The following is a 25970-nucleotide window of genomic DNA, read 5'->3' on the forward strand; positions in this document are numbered from 1 at the left end:
CAAAACAGAAGTCGCAACAGCTGCGGAGGAGGGTGTTTCGAGCCACATATTAAAACAAAGCATCATTTGTTTTCATAAAGCAATGTTTATTTTGTGATAATGGATACAATTAATAGCAACATATTCTGCAGGGTGCATACCCACCAGTAATTAATGTAGCATTAATTTAGATGCTTTTAAGAAAATGTAAGAAATTTGCAAAACAACACAGCTTCGGAATTCCTCTCAAAAGTAAACTGCCTCTATTTAATCAATGGAGTCCCAGCCTTGTTTCCATATTTCATACCACACATAAGTTCTTCAGCCTGAACCTGATCCTAATAACGATGAAGAAAGTGCTTTGTGCTCCTAATTGAATAGGGTAGGCATTTAGAACCGAGATCCAAGGGAGTCAGCAGTAATTATTTAACTTCAGAACAGCTGTGAACTGACACCATTAATGTTCATCTACCTTCATTTACACCCGCAGCAATATGGCTGTTTTCAGCAAAATTTAAATGAAAGAAAACTGGATTTAAATATGAGAGTAAAGATCATCGCATGAAAAATGGTACCATAGTTGATGACAAAAGGCACATCGGAGCTGGACGAACTGGGCTTTGAAAGTGTAACTCCGCCATTTAGAGGCTATGGGGCACCCGATAACAAAATCGGGCTTGAGCGGCAACCCCAGTTTTTCCGCCAGAACCAGGAACTCAAATCTGGGCTGGTGTCTACTCAGTAAACACAAAGAGTGATGTTCTTTTCCCGTTTATTAATTACACCTGACACAAACCTTCCCTTCCCCAGGACCCCAGGGGCAACCGTTCCCAGACTGCACTTGGCTACACAAACTCAGGACTAAGAACCCCACAGGGACTGGCCTGTATACACCCACGTCTGTTGGATCCTGTTACACTTTATGTGCCTCCAAATATGCAAAGGGGACAACGTAGGGTGTGGTGAGCTCTGGAATCTGAGTCGGGGAAACCAGGGGTCCTACCTTGCTCTGACCCCAGGGGGCAGTGTCTCCCGGTGGTCCCTCTCTTCAAAAGGCTGGGGCTTTATCATCTGCAAGAGAGAGAGGGAGATCCCAAGGCCTCAAAGGTCTACTTCTAAGTTGAGAAGAAAGTCTATCACTTGAAGTCCGAGCAATGAATGTCTCACTGGTCTTCCCACTCTGAGTTTTAGACCTAGACCCCGGATGGGTTAATGAGCAAAATGCTGGGCAGGGAAAGAGGAATTCTGTTCTCTACTCCCCTGATAGTCAAAGAGTGACCTGGACCAACAGCAGTGACATCACCTCAGAGCATGTTAGACATAAAGGATCCCATCACCACCACCGTCACCCATGCCACCAACACTGAATCAGAACCTGCAAGACCCCCGGGTGATTCCAGTGCACATTGAAATCAGAGCATCACACAGGCATCTCAGCCCTGTCCCTGGCTCACGAGGAAGGAGGAAGTGATACAGATCTCAAAGACGCCATTGTGATTGTTAGAGACATGCCCTCCTGGTCTGTGCTGTCAACCAAATGAGACATCACATATAAAAGCCCTGGAAAAACCACACAGGGCCGGGCCATACAGGACACAGAACTTCAGATGGGTCCAGGGATTCAACAGAGGTTAAGCCACTGCAATTGAAGTTTGATGGAAATTAACCAGCGGGGCTCGAGGAGATTTAGTAGATTCAATAGGCGAAGCCAGTGCCCCACTCATAGTCTCAGCGTCGTCACTACAGTGCACACTGCCCAGCTCCCACCTTCCCCAGCACCTGCCTGGCGTTGCCTGAGGGCTCTCTCTGGCCACCAGAGCCAGCTCGGCCGACATATGTACACAACACAGAAATACGGGAACTGATTCTCATCCTTCAAACAGAGGCTGCTGGGAGTTGGTGTGAAGGTGCTCTGGATCCATGGCCCTCAGTGGGACAAAGCTGCATGTGTGTTCTCTACTGACCCCTGGATTTGCTCGGCAGGACCGAGCACCAGACTGGTGCCCTGCCACTGTGCTACAGAGGGGCACATGCCTTTTCTGGGCCAGGTGCTGTGTAAGCTGCTGCAGGTATAGGAAGTATAAGGTACAAGCACCGCTTCCAAAGAACCCAAGTTCAGTCTGGATGACAGAGCATTATAGATGTGATACAAGGTAGGTAGCAAGGAGAGTGATCGAGGTGTGTCCAGGATGCTTGAATTCCCAGCGGGTTTTGAGAAGAAGAGGATGCTGAGGACCTCGCCAGTAGCACACTAGGATTCCCAAACTCACAGTGAGCACTCACGCCCGGCACCCTCATTCCCACGTGCACAAATTGCCTGACACTAGTACACCCACAAACAACCTGGGAAAGAATAAGTTGGGGGATTTGAAAAAATTGCTATTTTCAAAAACCTATAAAGCTCCCTGGGGAGTGGACATTCTTTTCAGGAGCAGAGAGGGAGGCAAGTTTGGATACAATGTGAAATAGCCACCTCAGTTCCCCTGTCTGCTCCATGGAGACAGCTGGCTTAATGCTTTCTCAGAATCAAGGCATTTGACTTATCTCAAAATTGCACTTCTATGATCAAAAAAAGCTTTAGAGTCTATAAAACGTTTTTGTGGTTCAAAAAAATCAATGACCAAATCTAATATGATAGCAAATCACATCTCATTTGAGCAAATTAAATTTCTATTGAGACATTTTGAAAGAATGAAATGTTACCGTAACCTACAGCTACACACAGCCTACACCCTATAAAAGAACATAATCCAAAGGAGTCTTTTTCTTCAGCATTCAAACATCAGGAAGTGCTTCTAAAGTTATCTCAACATCTAGTAATTCTTTCTAGATTTCAGTAAGTTTCTGGCCTCCAGTGTTTGTTCTCCGTTTGTAAGTGTTCGTCACAGAGTTTGCGAGGAGGCTAAGGACACGGAGTGGGATGGAGCTTGGGAGCGTTGTTAGTTTTCCAGGGCAAACTGGGAGGCTTGAACAATAGCTCTGGAGGCTGGAAGTCCAAAATTGGTTCTGTAGGGTTGGCTCCTTCTGAGGCTGGGAGGGAAAGTCTGCTCCATGCCTCCTCCTTAACTCCCAGGGGCCCCTGGCCTCCTCGGCATTCCTTGACATGTAGGAGCAGCACCCTGCTCTGTCTTCACGTCCACATGGCACTCTGCCTGCCTGTGGGTCTGTCTCCCACTCTCCCCCTGGGTAAGGACACCAGTTGTGTATGAATTAGAACCCACCATGAGGCGGTCATCGTCACTTGCCGACCTCTGCGAAGACCCTGTTTCCAAGGAGGGTTCCATTGTGAGGTGCTGGGGTTAGGACTTCAACATGAAAACTGTGGGAGACAATTCAACCCCACGGCAAGGGCAGACATTTGTTGAGAAGCTCCTCTGTGTCAGACCTGGTTCTGGTTATGTTACTGACTTTATTTTGGCAACACTCTTTGAACTATTTACATTTCATTGTTAACATTTTGCAGTTTGACTCCTCACTCCTTTCACAAATATTTTTCAAGCATCTGCTATGTGCCCGGAACTCTGTGGGTGAGAAAACCAGGTCTCTGTGGTCTGCAGTAGGTTTTTATTTTTGTATCCTTAATGCACACTCTTATTAGTTAAAAGAAGAATGGAAAAGGTCAAATGCAAATTTGAGAGAAACAAAACTTTTCTCCAGATGAACATCATCAAATGTATAAGTTGTGGTTCCAAATCAAATATGTGTGTAGCACCTTAAAGGCCTCTCGTGCTAGAAAACACTATGAGGACCAGAGTAGATGTGACAGTTATTAAACCCTCTTTGACTTTTGTGAGAAATAAAGATATACTGAAAATGTGTTAATTGGAGAAGAATACCTGCAAAAAGCACTCAAATATTTTTATTTAGAAAAAAACATGAAAATTATCTATACAGCACTTGAGTGTCTTATCATAAAAATTAATCATTTCAAACACTAGTTGGTCAAGGCAATGAGGGGATTGTTTGATGCTGGAGTACATAGCTCTATCCAACAGACATTTTCACATGCCTTCGTTTCCCACATGAAATAAAACAAATGTCTTTTCAGAACCGATTCATTGACAAATCATTTTTTACCGATGTAATGTCCACTAACATGAACTGCATATATTATCTGTTAAGTGGCAAAATATGTCCACATTTTCATAATTTAATAATTAATATTTAACATGCAATCTTTTATAATTGAATAATTGTATATACTGTAAAAAAATTTTAAGGAACTGTATAATATAATATTAACATACTAAGCCAAAATAAATATTTTTACATAAAACTACTTGACCATAAGTTATCTGAAAATACACAAGGAAATATAATAGGTAGGGTAGAGATTCAAGGGTTTTCATGTTGCTTTGAAACATTGTCTGAGTCAAAAATAGTCTTGAAAATATAAAGGAGTAAAAAATCATTTTCTAGATGCTATTAGACCTGTCACCCTCCCTTGAGAGTCTTCACAAGACCCACACCCTCTGCAGGTGAAGGGCAAGCTCCTGGAAAGACAAGGAACCCCGTATTCTTGCCCAGTGAGCTCCTATGTGCTTCCTCGTGCTTCTCTCCCCACACACGCATCAGCACAAGGAGTCTCCTCTGTGAAAGCCCTGATCTTCCTCATCTGCCTGTGGAATCTCCTTAAGCACTCTCAAGCCTGACCTCCTCTGTTAAGCTTCTATGTACCACCCCTCCCAATGCCTAATAAACTGATCCTTTCCTCCTCTTCCAAACAAACCCTGTGCCCAGTCCTATAAAAAATTCTACTGATACCATGGCCCTCTCTGGTCAATGCCGATCCTGCCTGAGGTCTGGGACTCCAGAGGAGAAGAACAGAAGTCATTTTCTAGTAGCTGCTTGTCTGATTGGCCGTATCAAAGGATGCCCAAATAACCACATGAACTCGTGTCTCCAGTCCCTCAGCTGACAGTTAGAAATACCTCCCCTCCAAACCTCACAGGATGTGCTGAGGATGGGGGCAGAGGGTACACATAAGAATGGTTGCAATCTTATTTACAAAACACCATCCCGGTCGAACAATGATTATTTAACATGCCTGACTACTGAGGTCTGATCACAATGTTTTTGTAAGAAAATTTTTGTTTGCCCCAGACTTTAATTGGAAAATGCTTTGAACACCTCACAGTGTAACTACTTTTCATGTGGTCATTCCTAAAAGTTTTAGTGAGCAACTACTGTGAACCCAGAACACTGTGTCTCCCAGATGCTGGTAAACAATGCTCCCAGCCTCTCAGTGAGACTGTGGCCCAAAGTGAGGTAGGCAGCTAGAAACATGGAGTTCCTCACAGGTTTATTTTTCTAATGTTACATTCTTAGCTTTTTTTTTCTTTGTTTGTTTGTTCAACTTTTCTCATTGGAGCCTATTTATCAGTAATGAGTTGTGCAGTGGGAGACTGTAGTACAGCATGAATGTCTGGTAGTGTGGGCTAAATCACACATTCCCATTTTTACTGACCAAATGTGGGGTCATGGAGTCCTCATTATTCTGACTCACACTTGAGTTTCTTTAGAGAATAGCACCAACAAAAACTCCAAATTAAAAAATAAAATGGGATATTTAAATAGCTGATAAGGTGAAATATGATTTTGAATTTCTTTTTATTGTTCTTGATTCATTTGTGGCATGGAAAATTTAGAAGTATGAAATAGACTATATATTTTTAAAATCTCTTAAATAGGCTATATCACAGATGAGACCAGCCCAGACCTAAAGTCTCTGGTAGCATTTTATACAGATATTTAATACAAATGTCTGAGTCTCAAGGCTGATGAGTTTTTCATTTGTTTCTAATGAGCAAAATGTGCTTAACATTTCACTGCACCGTAGCCTGGAGTTTTATAAAATCTGATTAAGTGATTCAGTTACAGCGAAATAGACTAAGAGGTCAGACCAAAATCTTTGAACCTGCTCCCAGCTGTCTTAATAAGAGACTTGGCAGATTGTTTCGGCTGCATGTGAAGCCATTCAGATTCTCAGCGAGTATTTTAAACCTGTATGTGACATTATAGACCACAAGTCTAATAATTAGCCATGTGTTAAAATCCTAGTTAGGGCTTTGTTTCAGCAATAGGAGAGATGATTCTTACACGATATCAATCCTAAGTCACTGGATGAAGGGACCCATCTATCAAGAGACAAACCATGTTGGGTCAGGTCAAGGGGGAGGCAGAAATTCTCACATAAATCCATATTTACACTGGATATATAAACAAGCTTCAAATTTTCTATCCTCATATAACTGTTTCTTGTTATGTATATTTTAGTCAGTGTCTTTTGAATGAAAAAAAAAAACAGGGAGCAAGGGTGATATTTTATTTTTCAAATATTGGATGCTTTTCAACAGCCTTAAATTGTTGTCTAATTGGTGAGGTATTTGCTGGAGCTGATGGTTAGGATATGAATAAAAATAATGAAGAGTTTGTAGTAATTATAGGGCTTGTACTAACATACACACTTCTTTTCCTTTCTCTCAAAGATGCCTTGAAATGTTTTATACATGAAGTGATAGAAATGATTATTAAACCTTTGTTAGGGACAAGTTATTCTCTGACTGAAAAGTGTAACAATTTTTACTCCAAACATCCTGAAAGTGCAGCGAACAACTGGCAGGCTAATGAGATGCAGTAAGGTGACTTACAGGCTGTAACAAATGGCGTGTCCCACCAGCCTCAAATGAGTAACTCCTCGGAGGTAAATGCCTTTCACCCTGAAGAATTCATTATGCACTGAGACGTTTATGCACATACTCTTCATGACTGAGTTGCCATGACATGGCCAGCATGGTAACAGAGTGGGGAAACAATGAACTATGCACCTTGTCTGCGTACTCCATGCCTTCCAGTGGAGGTAAAACATTGTTTACAGAATAAAGGACGGCATGCAAACTGTGTGATCAAGGCAAGAGTGTCACCGGAAAAGAGAAGATGGAAGGTAAAGAGGAGATGTCGGTGACAGCCTAGTAAGAAAAGTGATTTTTTTGAGCCTGAACTGGAAAGATGGGTAAAACCTTAGAGAAAATTCAATGGATAATCCAGATGGGGAAGAACTGAGAAAAGCCTGTACAGTAGTCCCCCCACCCATAGCCACAGTTGTGCTTTATGCAGTTTTGGTTACCAACTGTGGGCCAAAAATATTAAATGGAAAGTTATGGAAAGAAACCATTGCTGTGTCTTAAATGGTGTGTTGTCCTAAGTAGTGTGATGACATCTCATGCCATCCTGGTCCATTCTGCCTGGGATGTGAATCATCCCTCTGCTCAGCGTGTTCGGGCAGTATGTTATCTGCCCATTACTCATTCAATAATCATCTTGGTTATCAGATTGTCATGGTATCTCAGTGCTTCTGTTGCGTTCACTCTTATTTTACTTAATAATGCCCCGAAGTGCAAGAGTAGTGATGCTGGCAATTCAGATATGCCCAATAGAGGCCACAGTGCTTCCTTGAAGTGAAAAAAATTGGAACTTCTCAAACTTAATGAGGAAAAAAAATGTATGCTGAAGTGGCTAAGATCTACGGGTAAGAACAAATCTTCTATCCATGAAGAAGGAAAAGGAAATTCATGCTAGTTTGCTGAGAAAGAGAGAGACCACATTCACATAAATTTTATTTTAGTATATTGTTATAACTGTTCTATTTATTATTAGTTATAGTTGTTAATCTTTTGCTGTACCTAATGTGTAAATTAAACTATATCATATGTCCGTATGTAGAGCAAAAACATAGTCTATATCTGTGGTTTGAGACATCCAGTGGGAGTCTGGGAATGTATGCCCTGGGCATAAAATCTGGGGGCAGGGTCTCCTGTACTCTGAATGAGCTCAGTGTATTTTTTGGAGAAAAAGCAGACAAGCAGAAGGATATAATTTATAACAGGGGAAATTGAAAAGGGTGGAGCTGATATGTACAGTGACATAAAATTATAGAGAATTGCTCATTTCTGGGTTTTTGACATGTTATGCAATTTTCCAGGGGAAAAGCACACTAATTCTACAATGAATCTGAATGACCGTGAACAAGTACTCCAACGTGCCTGGGCCTCCCGCTGTGTCATGTGTACATTGGTCTGTTATCCTAAAGGCCTTTTCAGATCTCTATCTTCTGCAAAAGTCTATGAGTCTAAAATCCAAAGACCCCTACCACTTTAGCATGATGTTAAAAGGACATTGATCCCAACATAATGCAGATACTTACAGTTCTACTTGATCTGGAAGAAGCTACTGAACAGCAAGAAAAAGGGAAAGAAAAGTGAGGAAATCAGGCCTAAGTTCCCTCCTTTCCATGACTACACAGCTCTAGTTTTTCACTGTCCTCAAGACACACTGACTCCTGCCCCATGCCAGGAACCATGCTGACACAGCACTACCAAATCCCTCTTCCCCAGACACCTATTGGTGAATGTATTGCTTCAAAGCTTTGAAACATCACCATAACTACAGCAGGCTTCACCTAACTATAAGTGAACATAATATCACCTATTTATTTACTTCTTGTCTATGGCTGCATTCACACTACAGCATCACAGTTGAGTGGTTATAATATAATTGGCATAGCTCTTAAACCCTAAAATATTTACTATACTTTAAGTAAATTTTCTGATCAATCAGCTACAGAATGAAATCCAAATTCTTATCTCACTGTTCAAGGATCCCAATTAGATTTTCTATTTTCTCTCTCACCATTCCCCTGAAAGAACCAACAGCTCAGGCAATGTTTTTCTTTAATTAGTCATATGCAATTCCAGGTGTTCTCTGAAGAATGTGCTTTCTCATCCATCTTCCATTCTATCCATTTATCTAAGGTTTGGTTTTTTAACCTGCAAAGTTTTTTTCCCAACTATCTCAACCCATAGTTTCACTTACATTGAAACTCAAAAATATTAATTATCTCAAATATTAATCCATTTTGTTATTTTCCTTCTGATGTATATGTCCCATTTCTCCAACAAGGTGGTAGACTATATAGCCTCAAATACTTTGAGGGTTCAGCACCACGGACAGCACCTCGAGCATGCAAAGTGGAAATGTTGTGTTGCAGAGAAGAGAGCTGGATTTAAAGCTGGATTTAAAGCTGTCTTTAACTCTTACTAGTTGAACAAGGTTCTTATTCTAACTGAGCCTCAGCTTCCTCACCTGTAAAATACACGAAAGAGTCATACTGTTTCGGTCCTCATCTCTTCTTCCCTTTTTATCACACTGCCTTTACTTATTCAATGTCTGGCATCCATTCAGAGATAAATAAAGATAAATAAGCTCAGTGAAGGACTAACCACAACTAACTTGTTCTGTAAAGTATCCTCAACTCAACATAACAACTGGAATCATTTGTTCAGTGAATAGATAAAAGTGTCCATCTTCAAAGGTGTTTGACAAATGCTAGTTCTTTTCTATTTTTCCCTCTTACTTTTCTTTCTATACATTCTATAATAAGAAAATAGCCATGGTGATTTCATGCTGATTAGGATACAAGGAAACAAATAATACACAATAATTTGTTAGGAAAAAATTAATAAGAATATAAGGCAAAAAGCATTGAGTGCATTACATTAATGAAGATCATATACTTTGGAGTCTACAGAAGACAGAATAATCCTTTTAAAGCGTTCATACACTGGAAGTCATAAAAAGCTGTATATTTGACCTCAAAAAATAACTGGAGTTACATAAATTCTTGATATATCAAGAAAAATGTGTTCATAACCCCAAAGTGAGGTGCCTCAGGCTTTCCAATCAAGTTTCTTTGGACTATTTCCCTGAGCTGTTATATACCAAAGAAGATGTGAGAAGGTCATTCATATTCCAAAGAAGAAGAAAAGAACAGAGGGAAACTACAAAACAGCCAGAAGAGCTATTAACAAAATGTCTTTGGATGCATACCTTTCTATAATTACTTTCAATATAAAAGATATAGAACGGCTGAATAGTAAAATAATAATTATAATAATAATACCCACGAATACGCTGCCTATAAGAGACAGACATCAGACATAAGAACACACACAGTTTGAAGGTGAAGGAATAGAAACCAAAATAAAGCTAAAGTAGCTATACTTACATCAGGAAAAAAAATAGACTTTAAAATAAAAACTGTGTTTAAAGAGAAAGATGGACATTACATAGTGATAAAAGGACCCATTTGATGAGAAGGAAGATATGCTATTTTTAAATATACATATTTATATATTCAACATAGAAACATCTAAATATATAAAATGTTAACAGACTTAAAGAGATATCTACAGCAATATAATAATTGTATAGCACTTCAATACCCCACTTACATTCATGGATAGATCATCCAGACAGAAAATCAATAAGGAAATATCAGCTTTAAATGACACACTTAAAATTTGCATTGGACAACAAAAGACTCTGAATAGCCAAAGTAGCTTGAGAAAGAAGAACAAAGCTGGAGGTATTGCACTTCCTGATTTCAAACTGTACTGTAAAGTTATAGAAACAAAACAATGTGGCATTAGCATAAAAACAGACACACAAAATAATAGAACAGAATAGAGAGCCCAGAAATAAGCCCACACATACATGTACAATTAATTTCTGAAAAAAGAGCCAAGAACATGCAGTAGGGAAAGAATAATCTCTTTAATAAATGATGCTGAGAAAACTGAACAATCACAGGCAAAAAAAAAATAAGACCACTGTCTTACATTATATACAAAAAGTAATTCAAAATGATTGTAGAATTGAATGTAACAACTCAAACCATACAATTTCTAGAAGAGAATATAGGAATTAAGCTGTCTGACATCTATCATAGTGCTGTTATTTTAGATATGACTTCAAAGGCAAATGAAACAAAAGCAAAAAATAAACAATGAGATTACATCAAACTAAAAAGTTTCTGCACAGCAAAAGTAACCATCAACAAAATGAAATGGCAACCAATCCAATAAGAGAAGATATTAGCAAATAATATTTTTGATAAGGGGTTAATATTCAAAATATGTAAAGAACTCATACAACTCAACAACAAAAAGAAAAAAACCTGATTAAAAATAATTGTTATTGAAACTGAATAGACACAAAGAAGTCACACAGATGGCCAACAGGCATAGTAAAAAAATACTTGACATCATTTATTATCAAAGAAATGCAAATCAAAACCACAATGAGGTACCCCTAATGCCTGTTATTTCTTGTTAACAGGTGTTGGTGAACATGTGGAGAAAGGGAACTCTGGTAAATTATTGTGAAAATCTAAATTGGTGTATTCATTGTGTTGGGAACAGCCCTGCCTGGTTTCAGAAGCTGTAATCCCCTATGGCTAAGGCTGAGTAAAGAACCTTGGGACCATAAGCCACTTAGGAGACAAAGTTTATCTTCCTTGTAGAGACACCACCTCTGCCCACTTTCTCTTCACCCTGCTTGGCCCTGAGCAGATGACTGGTTAGCCAATGACAGGTAAGATTCCTCAAAAGAGGGACAACCTAAGACAGGCATGGTCCCAAAGGGGCCCTCAGGGAAAGGACTTGGGGGACTATAAAAAAAGGGGGTGATGGACCCTCACCCCTCGACTTTGACATAGCCTGAGTCCTCATTCTGTCTGCAAGAAGTCTCCTAATCTCTTGGCTGCCTTACTTCCCCTGCCTAACTTAAGCCTGAAACAGTGCCTTAAGTCTGAAACAATGCAGGAGGTGGGTGCGGCCCTGTGCTGGAAAGGGCGGGTTCCCTGGGGTGACCAGGCCTAAGAAAGAATGCATACAATCCTATGAAACCTACTTTGCTAATACCCTCAATTCAAATGATAGGGGTCCAAGCAGGAAGTGAGTTTGTTCCCCAAAGTTTTATGGCCCTTTAACTATCTGACCCTGACTCAGAATAAGCCCTCAGAGTTCTATTGTTTAATCATTTCTGCCTGACAATGATTGGTGAGCTTTACATATATACCCTGTATTCCTATGCAAATTGAACCCAATAAAAGGTAGTCAAGGCAAGGATCGAGGTGATCTTCTCTTAAGAGGATGGCCAAGGAACTCCAAGGCTTTTTCTCCTCTTGAGAGAGAAGTCGTGCTGTCACTTTTCCTCCACAGGACGCGGTAATCTGTGTGAATTTGTCTCGTCCCATCCATAACACCTCGGACCCCAGGATCCGGGATCCATGTCAATTATGAAAAACAGTAGCAAAGTTTCTCAACAAATTAGAATTTGAACTATCATATGATCCAATGATTCCACCTCTGGATATTTGTCAAAAGGAATTGAAGTTAGAATCTCAAAGAAATACCTGTACCACCATGTTTATTGCAACATTATTCACAATAGCCAACATACAGAAAATATATAAATGTCCATCAACAGATTAATGGATTTAAGAGTGTGGCATGTAGATACAACAAAATATTATTCAGCCTTAAAAGTAGAAGGAAATCTTACCATTTGAAACAACAGGGGTGGGCCTGGAAAACATCATGTTGAGTAAAATAAGCCAGACACAGTAAAAAAAAAAACCAACAACATGATCTCATTTATAAATGGAATCTAAAATATTTGACTCTGCAGTGCAGAGAGTAAAATGGCAATTACTAAAGGCCTGAAGAAATGTAAATGGGGAGATGTTGATCAAGGAATACAAATTTTCATTTATTCAAGATAAGTTCTGGAGACCTAATCACCATAACATGGTAACTGTAGGTTACAATACTGTACTGCATACTTGAAATTTGCTAAGAGCGTAAATCCTAAGTGTTATGACAACACACAAAAACATAATAACTGCATGAAGTGATGGATATGTTAATTAGCTTGATTTTAGTGATTATTTCACAACATATATGTATATGAAATCATCAAATCGTACACCATAAGTGTAAACAAATATAAAGATAACATATACAAATATTAGGCATGGCTTTAGTAGAAGTGACTGGTTAAGAGGCTCAGTTCAACATTAAAGAAACATCAGACCAGAGGTCAAAAGCCAGAGGTCTCACCCTCACGTTGGTGCCAAAGGGCAGCTGCGCAATGATGGGCTAAGTCACTTAACCTCTCTGAGTTTTTCACCTAAAAAAGTGATTGTTTTGGGCCATCTCTGGTGCTCCTTCTAGAAGCACACAAACCCATGAGGCTGTACAAATACCTGAGGTAATTTGGATTCAAGAGTTGTATTAACCTTATTTTTCTTTTAAAAACACTGCACCCCTACACCTTTTCAGGAGAGAAAATCCAAGAGGGTGATGGCCTGCTTCCAGACAGATTTATTACTGAAGGTGGAGAATCCCAAAACCGCACAAGCATCAGGAAAATCAATGTGAGGTGCTTCTGAGGGTTTTAAGAAGCAATCTCTCTCTCCTATATTTGGGTAGGAGGAATGTGTAAGTCTGTGTGCTAATAATATTAAACAATAAAGCAAATCCCTTTTCAAGCAGTGTTTTTCCCCTAATTTTCTACACTTTTTTTTATAGTCAAGCAATCTTCTATGGCTATTTCTCGCCAGCAATAGATGCCTCCCCGAGTTCCTGTGTCAGCAACTCATTCCAAATTTTCCAATTTTCAATGCATGGTGGCCTTGCTGCCTTTGGTGTGTCTGTCCTCATCTCCAGCTTTGACAGCAGTTCTTGCACATTATTGGAAGTGAACTAAGTGATATTATTCATAAATACCTAGCTCCCTCCCTTCCCCTCGTCATGTGATGACACTGGAGCTGGGACAGAGAGGGAGTCAGGTGAAGCACAAAATAATTTATTATACTTTATAATTCCTCCAAGAGCACTTTATCTCTGCCTTCCCCCACACACATTGTATCCACACCACTGCTCTGTGGGTCACTTCAGATCCCTGAAGCCCAGTCAGACAAAGCATATATCACCCGTAAATTATCTTCGGAAACCACGTGAATCACACAGCACGAAGGCAAAGGGTGCATCCCACGAAAAGGCTGAGCCGTGTGATTAATGAATTGGAGGAATTGGAGGCGAATAAGGGAGAAAATTTTAATGAACCTCAGATCCACCTCGAAGATGAGTGAGGACGGGGCACGCAGGGTGTGGCGTGAAGCAGGAGCAAGGCCCAAGGAAAAAGAAGATATTTTGAGCATCCTCCTCTCAGCGAGGTGTAGACAATTAGAAGCAAAGCTGACCTTACTTTTGAAGCCATAGATTACAAAGGCTCTAACTCAAATGCCCACTTATCACCAGCCTGCAGGCACAGGTGACCTCAGAAAAGCAACAATAACTCAAATTGTAATGGATTATTGTCTGTATCAACTGACACAGAAAGTCCATCATATACAGAGCTCTCTCTCTCTCTTCCCACCCAGGCATGTTTGTGTGTCCTCAGGGATATTTTAAATGTGTTCACAAATAAATATACCACTAAATTTAATGTGGCACTGCTTCACCACATTTCGTTATGGCCCTATTCTCCACCTGCTGCTTACCTGTCCCATCTGTTCCTCCCTGAGGCCACTACCACTCTGCTATTCACCACACCCCATGGGTGCTCTTCCATACCACCCAGTAGGACATGGGCCCTTCTTGTCAGTGACTGCCACTGAACCACTGAGCTGGCAAGTCCCTGCAGCTGGCTGCTGCTCACCCACTCATTTATTCACGCAACCAATGTTTCATACCTACTGTGTTTCAACCACGCCCTGCGGTTTCAGTTACCCATGCTCACCTGCAATATGAAAACGTTAAATGGAAAACTCCAGAGAAAAACAATTCATAAGTTTTAAATTGCACACCATTCTAAGTAGTACGATGAAATCTCATGCCATCCCACTCACTCCTGCTCGGGACATAAAGCATCCATCTGTCCGGCGCCTCCCTGTATCTGCTACCTGCCTGTTAGTCACTTAGCAGCCATCTCCCTTATCAGATCGACTCTCGTGGTATCATGGTTCTTTCATACAAATAACACTGATTTTACTCGACAATGGCCTCAAAGCCATTCCTATAACTGTTATTATAGTATATTGTTATAATTATTATAAATTAAGCTTTATCATAAGTACGTCTAGGAGAAAACATAGCATATGTAGTAGTCAATTCTAACAGTGGTTCCAGGCATCCACTGGGGATCTTGGAATGTATCTCCCATGGATGGGAGGGAGGGCTACTGTATGGTGGTAAATGAACCTTATGTTCTACTGTCAAGATGTAGTTATATGGCTGCATGTACTTCAAGGGAGTCTGCATTCCAGGACGTCACATACCTAACCGAGAATCTGGAGTTCAGTTTCTCTAGAGACAAGGAGTCGATGGGTCTGAACAAGGAGCCATCTGACTATACATACATAAGCAAAATTTATTAGTCTCCTTAACCAATGAGGAAAACAAATGAGAGAGAGAGAGAGTACAAAAAGGGGGGGCCAATGGCAGCCGAGGCAATATACTATTACCCAAAAGGACCCCCCCTCAGGTTCATTATGTCCGCCGCCAGAGGAAAGATGTCTCTCAATGCCAGAGATCAGTGACAAGGAAAGGAATTTATTATTCATTTGAAATAACACAAACTAAAGTTCCCCACAAATGCACACAGTCCTCCCAGCACCCTCCACGTGGCAAAAGGGAGCACTTCCAAAGCCTCGTGGTCCTGACTCTCACCCAAGCCTCATGGTCCCAACCAAGACACCAAAGCCACATGGTCCTAAACAGATGTGTGGTCCCAAGAAGAGAGACGCCCAATGGCTGCTGTGCCTCCGTTTAAATCCCAGCGCTAATCTTCCTCTGCAGCCCCATTTCCGGCTCCTCCCACAGTTGGCCACAGCTGCCCGCATTCTGGGCAGGTGTGGCCCTGTGGTGTGGAGCCAATTATCTCCAAGCTCTTCTGGACCCCGTTACAAATCCCTATTTGGGGGTCCCCTCTTGGCTGCACCCTGTTACACCAGGGGTCCCTGGTGGGGCAGATGTGGGGAGTGCAGGTGACTTGAAGGCTAAGGCTGCGGGTCAGAAAAGCAGTCACAATATAGCTTCTAATTTCCCTCTCATTTTCCCCTTTATCATGCAAGTCTTCTTTATAGTTATAAAATTAAGGAAGTACTTTCAGTGTCTTCTCCTGGAAGCTAACGTCTGGATGTTGTCTGATGTCTGGAGTGGACCGGACCTTAACAACCCTCAAGAATACAAGGGAGCCACGGGGACATGAACTCAGGAGTTTGCACAGATTCATGGGAAGTCTTGGTCTTGGTACATTTGTATAGTTGCAAACTAAGGGCTTCTAAACTTCTGAGGGACAGAAAGTACACTCATCCCCCTTTATTCACAGGAGATAAATTCCAAGGGCCCGAGAGGTTGCCTGAAACTGTAGATAGTACTAAAACCTATACATACTATGCTTTTTCCTATACATACATACCTATGATAAAGTTTAACCTATAAATTAGGCACAGTAAGAAAGTAACAACAATAATAAAATAGAACAATTATAATATACTGTAATTAAAGTTTTGCGAATGTCATCTCGCTCGCGCTCTCTCTCTCTCTCTCTCTCTCTCTCTCTCTCTCTCTCTCTCTCTCAAAATGTCTCATACTCTACTCACCCTTCTTATGATGATGGGAGATGATACAGTGCCTACGTGGTGAGATTCAAGTGAGGTGAATGCTGCAGGCATTGGGACGTAGTGTTAGGTTACTAATAGAAAAAGGATCCTCTGTTTTGGGTGATACTGGATCATCGAGCCATGATGATGCCTATGGTTTGGGAAATTTAATATTTTTGTACTAAGCCTGACCACAAGTAACTGAAGCCACAGAAAGCACAACTACAGAAAAGGAGGGACTACCTCACCCAAGAAAACTGTGAGTTTCATCAGAAAGCAAAGCACAAGGTCTACACTAATAATGGACCCAGGTACTTGGGCACTTGGTAACTACTGTAAATTAGTTCGTTGTGGAAGTTAGTGACTGCTGTATAATATGACAAGTGATGAAGAGAGGGTATGGGAGGAAGAAATAGGTGAATAAGGCAGAAAGCTAACATCACGTACCACCTACTGTAAGCTGCGTGCATCCTCCATTTTCTCTCATTTATTCCTCACAACAACCCCTCTGAGGTCAGTTCTGTGCCGATGCAGAAATGTTGAACCTGAAACTCAAAGAAGATAAGCATCTTGCCAGGTACCACCCTGCTCGGAACGGAGGGGCTGTTTGAGAAGAGTGCATTTTGGCTTCTGACTCCGGGTTCCGATAGATCCTTGGAAACTCTTGCTCGCTTTCCAAAGCCCTTGGCAGTCCCCGAAGGTCAGACACCCACCTCGCAGATGACCAAGTCTCCATAATGGTGCCATAAAGCAGAGCAATAGGATTCGGCTCTTTCGTCAATTGTCCGGCTTCCAGCCAACTCAAGAAGATTCAATCTTCTGGCACTAAAAATTTGAAGAAGGTGTTGAAACTTAATTCAGACTTGCCAGATTGTCTTCACCTGGTTCTTTCTAAAAGAATGAAAATGTCAAGGCCAAGTAAAGCATCTAGATCCCTGGCAGCCCTGTGCCACCCACTCATCATACACGTCTCAGAATACACAAGTTCAGACCATACCTTCTGGAAACTCGGATTCATTAGGATTGGGTCAGGCCAGGACATGCATTCCTAAAGAGCTTCACAGGCGATGTGTCGTATACTTCATAGTGATTCTGACGTAAATGACACAGATGAGCCCTACTGCACTGATACAATCTATGGGACAGGAAAAGACATCTGAATTAATGAATGATCGGTTTAAGGTATTTGTAGTAAAACTTAGCTTCACCCCCATGTAGATTGGTAGGGATGTGAGCTATAATGTAAGATTTCAGCACTAACTACCAGTAGACCAACCAGAGGAGGAGGGCGGCCCCTTCATATGTGATTACTTCCATACAAGCCAGTGATTTTGACCTTTTTCATCACGTGGCACACACAAACTACTAAACTTCTGCATCACACCAAAAAAAATACATTTTTTGCCAATCTCACAACACATGGGTATAATTTTGATTCATTCACACTAGATGGCTATTGTGTTGGCTGTTGTCATTTTTATATTTGACAATCTAAACAAAAAGAGGTCAGTGCACCTGACCAAATAGTCAGGTATTGCATGTTTTAAAACTTCTTGTGGCACGCCGATTAAAAAATGCCGATGTAAACAGTAATGTTCCTTGTAAAACTTGCTCAGGAGAGGGGATGTTCACAATGTGACTTCTTCCCTTGCTGATGGCCACCAGGCCCTTTGGTAACTCCCAGCTCTGATGCCTTAGGTCAACACTTTTCTAGTTGTGGTTCTCACCTGAAGCAACTCCTGGACTCTATGGCTGCACAGCGATACACCTTGCTGGACATGCAGTTAATGAAGTTTCATGTTCAGCTTGCTGGTTCTCCACTCTCATTGCCCAGCCCCACTTATGGCATCTCCTTAAACTCACAAGCTCTCACATCACCTGCAGGGCCGTGGACATCACACATCCACAAGGCACACTCCCAAAAACAAGATAACTTTCCTAGCAACTGTCAGTAAGCTCTGGGATTGAGCTACTCCACAAGTTCTTTTCTTTCCTATAGAGGAGAAACTACATAAGGTTCATCATGACTGCATGACCAAAAAGTCAACCAGTTCTTCTTTGAGGTAAGGGAAATATTTCAGGTATGTTGGCTCTGTCCTGTCTCATCATTTTAGGATGTGAAGAAAAACCAGATGTTTCATATCAGAGGAGAACCTGGACTGCTATTGGCTCTAGTGAAGGATGCCCCCCCATACCAATGTAGATCTGCCCTATCCTCAAAGAGGTCGTGTCCTCAGAATGGGATCCAGAAAACAGAGAAAGATAAGAAAGATGGGGATGGAGACAGAAAAGGGAGAAGAAGGAGATGAAGCAGAGGAGAAGTGAGAAGAAGGAGGAGGAGAAAGAGAAGGAGGAGGAGAGGAAGAAGAAGAAGGAGGAGGAGGGGAGGCGGAGGAGGGGCAGGAGAAGGGGAAGGAGAAGAAAGAGAAGAAAGAGGAGGAGGGGGGAGGGAAGGGGGAGGAAGAAGAGGAGGAGGAAGAGGAGGAGAAGGAGAAGAAGGAGGAAGAGAAGAAGAATTCACTCTTACAAGTGTTCACCATTGAAACCCTGACAGCCATTCTCTATTTTGAATTATTATCTAGGAATAAAAAAATTACTCTATCTAGTTAAAAACTGTCGGAGAAGCTATAAAAGTAAGCCAATGACCCTCTACTCTATTTAAGTGTTATGGAAGATGGCCATCATCAAAGCAGTTGACAGTAGTAACAATTTAAACAATTTTCTGACAATATATTTAATGACCAGTTACCCCATGATATGACACTACTGATTTGCACTTGTCAGTCTGATGGAAAAGCATTTCTTTCTTTGCATTTTTACTTTCTTGATGGATCAAGTCTTGTTCCGGAGCATCTGCAACAAGGTAATGAATGAACTGACTGCCCTATTCTTGCCATTAACGCCATGCTTGTTTCACTGTGGGTTTTGTCTTCTTGCTGTAAAGGATGAGCGCTTTAAGAGAACATCCTTTAAAAATGACTGACAATACACAGTGAAAATCAAATATTTTCCTTACAGGAAATAAGATAAAACAAATATCACCTACCTAGACTAGTCATCTTTGTTTTCCAAGTTTGTCTTTCCACTTCAATGTAAAGGAAAGGAGAGTGAAAATTTTGGAGAGCAATTTTATTGTATACACACTTATAAATACATGCCTCTATATAGACACATATTTATTTATACATATACATATGTACATCTGCATGTGTGTTTCGATATATACATATGGGTATATGTATTTTGTTGTATGTGCTTACACACATTATACTAAAATGTACTCAAGTCATTTAGAGTGTCTTTAAAGAAAAAATATATCTCTTTAGAAAATCAAAATTATGGTCCTTTATATACATATATGTATACATATATATGCATATGTATACTTTTTCCACTGCTTAAAGTACTCACCATTTGATATGCATATATATGCATATATATATATACATACATATATATATATGCATATATATACATGTATTTGGGGGCAGGCGGGAGAATGGAAGAAGTATTGTCCTACCTTGCAGCTCTCCCTGCGGTGCACGCATTCTCAATGCAAGCAATATCTCCCCCTAGAGGTTGAAAATTGGGTCTTGAGGGTAAAATGACTTCTGGCAAGGCGTGTATAGTGCAGATATACATACAGCGCACAAACAGATTGTATATTTTTGGTGGAAGGTGATAAGGAAAAAATGTTTACAAAGGCTACTTAGGGGCTTATGATGAAAAAAAGGTTGAAATCACTTCTCTAATGTGAATTACATATATTTAACAAAAAATTACAAAAATGAATATATGATTGTCACATACACTATGAAGCAAAAGCAAAGTTCTAAGAGTGAGTTTGTAAAAGAGATATCATAGTCAGAAGGTCAGGGAAAGCATCTCTGCATAAGTGACATTTAAACGGAGACCTGAAACATGAGAAGGAATTAGCTGGAAGGGTTTCCCTGGACAGGAACCACATGAGTGAAGAAGGCCTTGAGGTGTATATTTGAGCTCTCCACAAAAATAGAACACGTGGGGTGCACGTGTGTGTGTGTGCGCTTATTAGCTAGCTAGAGATAGAGATACATACGTGTGTACGAGGTGGGGACTCACAAAAACCCAGAATTTATTTATTTAAAAAATGTGTATTTTTTCTTACGTGTTTAAATTTCAGTCATCTTCAAAGTACTCACCATTTGATGCAACACACCTATCAAGAGATTTTTTCCACTGCTCAAAATAGTTTTTGAACTTGTCAATTGTGATGTCTTCAGTGCTTCTGCCATTTTTTGTTTCACCTCTTCCACATTGGCAAAACATTTCTCTCTGAGGATTTATTCATGCAGGGAAAGAAAAAAAGTCACTTGGAGTGAGATCGGGTAAATAGGGAAGGCGTGGAATGGGGGACATGCCACTTTTGGTCAAAAACTGCCAAGCATTCAGTGTGGTGTGGGTAGGTGCACTCATAAATCACCCATCATAAAATGGGCAAACGCACTGAAAGAGTCTTTAAGAAAATTCACTGAAGTCAAAAGCAGCCTCTCGCAACAACGCCAGATGGTACACTGATACAGATGGGCTCCTAAAACACTCACCTAGCAGGGGAAACCTATACTCCAAAGGGGCCCACCCTCCAAAAGATCATTCTGTTTTGGGTGGTCCCCCCTCATACACACATTCATTTGGAGAGGGAGAGAAAGAGGTTTTAAAGAACTGACTCACACAATTGTGGAGGCTTAGTGAGTCCAAAACCCATAGGGGAAGCCAGCAGGCTGGCAACCCAGGGAAGAGGTGATATTGCAGCTCAATTCTGAAGGATTTTACTGGCAGAATTCCTTCTTGCTCAAGAGATGTAAGACTTTGTCCTCTTAAGTCCTCTACAACTAATTCAGTGAGGCCACTCATAGTATCGTAATCTGCTTTACTCAAAGTACACTGATTTAAATGTTAATCTCATTAAAAAACACATCCTCACAAAAGCAAACAGAACACTGTTTAACAAAATAGCTAGGCCCATTGACTATGGACCAGTCAATCTGACACATAAAAGTAACCTTCACATTCAGTCTCAGCCTTTGGAAGGACAGAAGGAAAAGCATTTAGCTGGAGAATGAGCTAGGAGGAACAGGGTGTAGCAAAGGGTGTGAAGGCAGCACAGGCAGATGGGGAAAAGCTTTATAGGCGTAATGAGGGTTAGAAGCACAGCACAGAAGTGATGGGTGACATGGAGGAGGAGGTGGTGACCCGATTTATTAGTACTCGGATGTCACTGTAGCTACTGTTAGGAAACACTGATGGAAGCTGACAACAGTAGGTGTGGAGGAGCAGTCTGAGAGCTTCCAGGGAAGAATTGGTGAGGGCCTGGACTAGTGTCAGGGAGCAGAAATGCTTGGATCCCACATATATTTGGGGGCAGAACTGATGGGACTTGTTTATGGATTGGATAAGTGGGTGAGGGAGGAAGAATCAATGTCTAGTCCCACATTCCTGGACCCCTTCAAAAACCCCTCAAATAGCACTTTTTTGGTACAGCTTTCCCTGACTTTAGTTTCTACCCCTATTGCAACACTTGTTTGTATGTTCGTATGCTTTTCTCATGTCTCTTTCCCCAACCGATTTATTACCGCATCAACTTATGTACCTTTGTGTAACTGATTAGCATTAACACGGAGTCGCTGTAACGGCCAGATAAATGTGTGGCAGAGGAAGGCAGACAGAATTGAGATTTCCACTCCTTTCCTCTTGGATCTTGACCAGAGACCTAGTAACCACAGGGCTGCTGGCTCGCCGTCACTGAGCTCCGGTGTCTTCTGCCACTGGAGAAAAGAATAGGCGTTCTCTACATCCTTTGTGGTTTTGCTGTATCACATAAGATAATGCATGTGAAATGTGTGAAGGGAGGTACCACTGTGTAGACAAAATTGATATTTCATCACTTAGAACATAAGCCAGCAGTATTAAGCAAATACAACAGTCTTACATTTCCACTTATTACACAGATAAGCCATTAATTTCACACTTCACAAAGAACATCCTTTACAGTGTATAAAGGTCATGGAGGAAAATGAGAATCAGACTGTCACGAGATTTTCACAGCAATGAAATGCACATAAACATGAAAAGGAAGAAAAGTCAACAAGTATGGTCAAATATTTCTGTTCATTAGGAACTATGCTGCTTTCTGCCCAAATCAGGTGAAATACACTTAAATAACAGACATAAAAACACTTAAATAATAGATATTTTGTTTTATATATAAATGCAAATATATATGTATACATATAATGTTTTCAAAGCATTTTGTTTGATTTAGATTATAAGCCACAACACAAGTAAAAATAAACATTTCTATTTCTAATTTATTTATTTTATTTTTTAGATTTTATTCATTTATTTTTAGAGAAGAGGAGGGAGGGAGAAAGAAAGGGAGAAAAACATCAATGTGTGGTTGCTTCTCATGCGCCCGCTATTGGGGATTTAGCCTGCAACCCAGGCATGTACCCTGACTGAGAATCGAACCAGCAACCCTTTGATTCCCAGGCCGGCGCTGAATCCTCTGCGCCAAACCAGCCAGGGCTCTATTTTAAATTTAAAAATTAAAAAGATCAAATAACTTTCAAAAAGAGACAGGTCAATACCAGAGCTAGGATTTGTAATTACCATTATACTTTTCCACATTAAATTTGACCATAACCAATGTCCAGGATAAAATCTGTAACAATAAAATAATTCTTAGGTTGGTCTATCCAAAACTTAGAGTGCAAAAGTGGCATACACGTTAAGCATTGAGGAGGAAACAGAAGATCATTTTACTTCTTCACATTTGCTCTTGCCATGTAATACGGCTCATCGAGTGAGCGTTTCTACAAGTTCCCATTAGAACCATGGCACGTATCCTGTGTTACACCTCCAAACACATGCCTGCTGCATGCTTGTGCACCTACCATTGCTTTAGCATTTCCTTTAAAGTAAGCAACAAAGTACTGTATAGAGTTATAGCCTAAAGGAAACCAATAAGTAATTCGAAAATGAGAATATCCATTCAAATTCCAAAAAGCAATATATTGTCTATAAAGTGTATTTATTTTAGAAGTCTAAAACTTGAAATGAATCTGTCTCTTCAATACTCTCTGAAAACTAAATATATTAAGTCATTGCATGTATTTCTCAACAAACACACACATAAAAATACATATACAAATGTTGTATAAACAAAGGGGAAAATCACCTAAATAATCACCTTTAAAAGTTTATTTTTAAAGCCCTCAAAATGTGCACTGCGGCCATATAGGTTTGTCATTTGTTAAAACAGTTCCAAGTGTCGCAGGTTCAATTCCCAGTCAGGGTACATGCCTGGGTTGCAGGCCATGACCCCCAGTAACCGCACATTGATGTTTCTCTCTCTCTCTCTCTTTCTCCCTCCCTTCCCTCTCTAAAAATAAATAAAATCTTTAAAAAAAATCCAAAATCTTTAAAAAAAAAACAGTTCCAAATTTACAAGTAAGCAAGGTGCAGTCAGGATCAGTCTTCTGAATAGTTCTCGGAATTCAAAGTTCTCCTAGAAATAAAAAGACTGGTGGATCCTTTTGTTGCTCACATTGTTCTGTTATTGGTCAACTTAGCCATACAGTCAGTTGGACTCTTCCATCAATGGATTACTTGAATGATATTTTTTTCACCTGTCAACCATCCAATTGAAGAAAACAGTTACAGGTACAGATTAAGGTCAAAACTAAGAAAAGATTTTCGTATTCCTGGTGTACAAAAATAGCCCATATATTTCTGGCATTGTTATTTTATATACATTTAGCAAAGTATGCAACACAGAAAATAATTATACCATTAATAGGAAACCCAAATGATTTTGTCTCTTAAAGTGAGGTACTCAGACTCCTTCAAGGACCTGGCGAGGGGGAAGAGAGCCTGACACCTGGTCAGAAGGAACCACACTGCCGCCATCTTTCTCAGATGGATCCTAGAAGGTCACAAAAAGCAATTGTTTAGTGGCCAAGGGTGCCGTTTCCTCAAATTCTAGTTCCCTTGACACTCTCGTTTTCTATTAATAATATCCATATATTAGGGAAGAGCTAGCGATTTTCTCTCTTTGAAGGATCAAGGACATTGACTGAGTCATCAAGTTCCTGCACAGCTGATCTGGAAACCATAGTTTCCTAGCTCCCTAAACTCTCAGTAGAAACTGTGACTCCTACCAAATTAGAGTTATATTCCATCTGATGATCAAAAAGTGCTCACAAAATATGCACTAAGATATGCATTTAAATATACAGGTATTTAAAATACATAAAGTATTTTTAAAATACTTCAAGCTGCCTAGGAAAAAAATTGTCAGAACATCAATGTTTTTGGAATAAGCTGTGTAATCGGTTGCTTATCAACTATCACTTCATTTCACTTCTGGAAGGTGTCTTCTCTTTTCATCCTTTGGACCCACCACGCTGAATAGGTTTGAGACAGTAATTGATTAGAAAACTTGAATTCTATTATCAACTCAAGGTTTTACTTCCAATTTTAGCTTATAAAGCCAAAATCAAACTCCCATTGAGCGGTGAAATTAATTAAACCTATATTCGCCTTAAGTGCAATTATAGCACTAATGCGGAAGAAAATTCTTCTGATCATTTCCTGCAGCACAGTTGTTAAATTGCCTATAATAGACATTGTGTTTCTTAGAGAATCACGGTGCTGCCTAGGAAATTAAATTTTTTGTGGGGTTCTTTTTTGTGGGGAGGATGGGATCAATATTGCTGACCTCTTGTTTGCAAAAGTTTACCTATTTAACTTAGTATTGGAAAGCTGGTAGTCAACAAAATATATGCAAATTACATCATTACTGAAGTCCCAGGCAGTGGCACAATGAAACGGAGGAGTCCTAGTGGGAGGTAGATTTGCCCCTCATTGTCTGTGGACTCTGCAATCAGCCAGTTCACCCAGACCAGCTTTCAGAGGAGAACCGTGAAAACTACAACAGGGAGGGATCTGACCCTGCAGACAGGGTCAGACTGCAAACATTTACAGTGTGTGTGTTATTTTTGTTGTGTATGCACAGAGAGAAATGTTCTGGAAACAGTTTTGTTCATTCATTTATGTAGTAAATATCTACTGCATGTTTGTTAAATGCAAACAGTCCAGTGTCCATGAGCTACTGCCACAAAGGGCTCCCTAACATAACACACAAAACAGAGAGATTTTTTTAAACCATCATTTATGAATACACCTCATGAGTCTGTAGATCACTGGGGGTCTGCTGACCTGGACATAATGTCAGGAGAGAAAGGAAACTTTTCCCTTTTCTGCCCTATCTGTGAGCTGCAGAACAGCTCTAGCTAGGGTGATTGGAAGCAGTAGGACTTGTGTTCAAGGCCACCTCCTCCACCTCTTACTCATTTTTGACATCCATTTAGAATGACAGAAATATTTGCTTAACTTTTGTCACTGTTGTTTTCTCTCTATTTGCGAAAAAAGCCGATCCCACGCA

Source organism: Phyllostomus hastatus, unplaced genomic scaffold, assembly GCF_019186645.2.
Source record: "Phyllostomus hastatus isolate PE091 unplaced genomic scaffold, TTU_PhHast_1.1 phas_scaffold_501, whole genome shotgun sequence".
Classification (NCBI taxonomy): Eukaryota; Metazoa; Chordata; class Mammalia; order Chiroptera; family Phyllostomidae; genus Phyllostomus; species Phyllostomus hastatus.